Source organism: Drosophila nasuta, chromosome 3 (genome assembly GCF_023558535.2).
Source record: "Drosophila nasuta strain 15112-1781.00 chromosome 3, ASM2355853v1, whole genome shotgun sequence".
Lineage (NCBI taxonomy): Eukaryota > Metazoa > Arthropoda > Insecta > Diptera > Drosophilidae > Drosophila > Drosophila nasuta.
In genome coordinates, this window is record NC_083457.1 from 29913858 (window position 1) to 29917394 (window position 3537).

Genomic DNA, 3537 nt, shown 5'->3' on the forward strand with positions numbered 1-3537 from the left:
TACCAAATGAATATACCAAAAAATTATTAAATATGACAAAAGGTATATTTGGTATATCGATATACATCGAAAATACCATAGGGTTAAAAATATACAAGACTGGCAACCAAAGCAATTTAGACCTGACTAAAGCAGCCCTTTTTTGTCATATACAAATATTTTTTTAAATCAGAAATTTTAAATTCTTTCGACTGGTACATACATTACCCTTCTACCCCATCTGTATTGGGTATAATAATACATATACAAATATTAGCTGCAGATTTTTTTTTATTTATTTGTCGATTTTTATATGAAGCCTTAATTAACAACTTCCATTGAAATAGTTATAGTTGCGCGAAGTACCTTGTATGCGAACCAATACATAACCACGTCATAATTTCCATTGCCGAGTGGAACTTGTGTATTTAAATTCGTATCAAAAGGCATATGATTTAAAATGATGTCGTGCTGAAAAGGTAGAAAGTAATTTAATAGAATTTGTATCCTCAGCTTAAAAGTGGTAGAAGCTCACAGAATAGGGACACGAATGATTCACATTGGTGTAGCGATACAAGTTGAACAACTTGTAGATTGCTGATACAAATGGATTGCGTCGTTTGTTTACCCAATATTGACAGCCATCAAATTCGAAATTGTACAATGATAGGCTGCCACGCAGAAGCTCAGCTCGAATCTACAGAACAAAGTTTATAAGTTATTGTACAGACTGATATTTACTATTCACCTACCGAAGCATTGGTAACTGGTATTTTGAGCAGTTTGACCACAGCATGGACTTCTTTAAGGTGCCGACTTAAAGTTCTCATTTCACATTTGTCGACGACACAAAACTTTAGATCGTCAGAGTGACACTTAATTGCACTTAATCTTACAATAGTTCCCCAGGTAAACGAATTAATCAGGATTATAATTAGAAGAGCTCCAAGACGTAAATTTCCGATTTTTTGCATTGTTAAAAAAATAGAGCTCGCGGATTCAGTATTTATAACAAACTAAATCAGTTTAAATAACTTTATTGACAAGGGCAACAATTTTGAATGACATGGCAGCTATAAATATGAACTTATTATTTTAAATACTGCAGGAAACAATAAGAATCAATATTTTTCAAGTGTAATGATTGGAACATAGAAATTAAAAACAAAATTTTATCAGCCTATCGGTTTACTTAATTGGACACTTTTTCAACAGTGTTTTGTAAAAAACAAATTATACCTGTCAAAAAATATATCTAAATCTTTTTATGTAAACTACTCAAATTATTCATTGCCATAATTGTTTTATTTTGGTATTTAAATTAGATAAAATACACAATATGGTTTATAAAATTATTATGTAAGTAAATACAGTTGATGTTAATCAACGATTTGCATTCCAATAGACAAAGTACCCCGAACAACATTGTAGGCCAACCAGTAAGAGTTTAAAATGTATTCGTCCTTCGGAAGTGGCAAAGGCATATTAAAATACCCAATGAACGGCATTCTATCAAAAATGATATCATGCTGAAATACCATAAAATACATAGATCAGTGGAATGCTTAAAAACATATACGTTTGGGGAACTTACATCGTAGGGGCAGGAATGGTTCATATTTGTATAGGTATCAACACGAAAGAACGCATAAAGCGCCTTTGCGAAAGGATTTTGACGCTTGGTTATCCAAAACTGGCATCCATCCATTGCAAAGCGGTATATTGTTTGCGCATTATGTCCACGTCGCTTGATTTCAGCACGTACCTTTAATAGTAAGTGGGTAAAATTTGACTTTCAGCATTTGGAAATTACCTACCGTTATATTATCAATCGGTATCTTTAGTAATTTGACCACCAAGTTAAGTTCTTGAAGATCTCGATTTTTGGTATTCAGCACACATTTGTCAAATCTGCAAAATGATGAGTCTACAGCATTACAGCTGATGCCAGCGAACTTTATAAGCGTGCCACCCCAAGTACGTTCAACCATATCAATCAGTAGTATAAAAATAACAAGTTCAATCAAGCGCATTTTTGGAGAAAACAAAGCTCTCTGCTCAGCTGTTTGAATCAAACTAAAAAAATTAGTCGAAAAATATTTGGTGAATGATTAATTATTTTTAGTCGATAGCAAGTCTATTATTCAAATAATGAAAATTGTTTTCTCTTCCAAATAATTGATTCGAATTAAGTTCAAAACAATTAAAACGATATTTGTGCAGCAGGCTAAAATCATTTTCGTTGTGAGTATTGTTTATCATCACATCATTTTGTAAAGGAAGTCGAAGCACTTTGTCCTTTCAACTTTAGTAATTCAGTGACTTTTGAAATATAATAAATGATTTTTATAATAGATAGAATTCCATCTCTTGTTATCAAAAGCAGCAACCCTTTTTTTTTTTAATAAAAGCGATGTTATTCATAAAATATACCTACTTTATAAACTACAAAAATAGAATCAGAGTGAGTTTTGCAATACAATAAATAAATTTCCTGAACTTCAAAGCTCTCGAAAATTTTCATACATCAATAACTTATTAATATTGGCAAAATGTTCACACGTGTTTCCGGCTTACATTCGCAATTAATGCTGCTCTTTTTTATTTATTCATGCGTACTCAATGCAGAATGCCATTTTAGAAAATTTTTACTTCATCTTAGTCAACCACTTGCATAGTAATAGAAATAATACTGCGTAGTACTTTGAAAACCGACCAATAAGCTAATATGGTGTAATCGTCCTTAGCGAGTGGCAAAGGCATATTTAAATTCCTATTGATTTGCATTCGATCTACAATGATATCATGCTGAAAGATTTAAAGAAAATCACATTCAATTAAATTAACTTTTAAGGATTAGAATAACTTACATTGTAGGGGCAGGAATGATTTACATTAGTAAAATTCTCCAAGCGAAATAACATGTAGAGCGTTTTTACAATGGGATTACGACGTTTGTTTCTCCAGTATTGACATCCATCGATTTCGAATTGAAGTATTGATTGTGATGTGTAGCTACGTCGAAAGAATTCAACACGAAGCTACAATACGAAGCAGATATAAATTAATACTCTGATATGTGAAATTCTATTCTAAATACCGTTATATTATCCACAGGAATCTGAAGCAATCTGACCACCATGCTAAGTTCCTTAAAGTCACGACTTTTTGCTTTCAATACACAATTTTCAAATCGACAAAACATTGGATCAACAACTTGACAACTAAGTCCGGTAATCCTGACCAGTTTACCCAAAGTACGAGCAATCGTATCTATAAGGAGTATAGAAAGGAGTACTCCTATATATGATTTTAGTCTCATTTTGCGAGAAAACAAAGCTAGCTGTTTAAAAGTTTAAATGAAACTAAGGCAGAAATGCTTTAAATGGTTGAAGTTATTAAAAATTCATTTGGCTTTTAATTATCAGAGATGTAAATCCAAATCGACATAGATATCAGCTTAAATTGTTAATATAAAATGTATTATACTCATATACTATATGTAGATTATTCTGATATTTGAATGAATGTATAAAGATTCATAATATGTGGTTACTA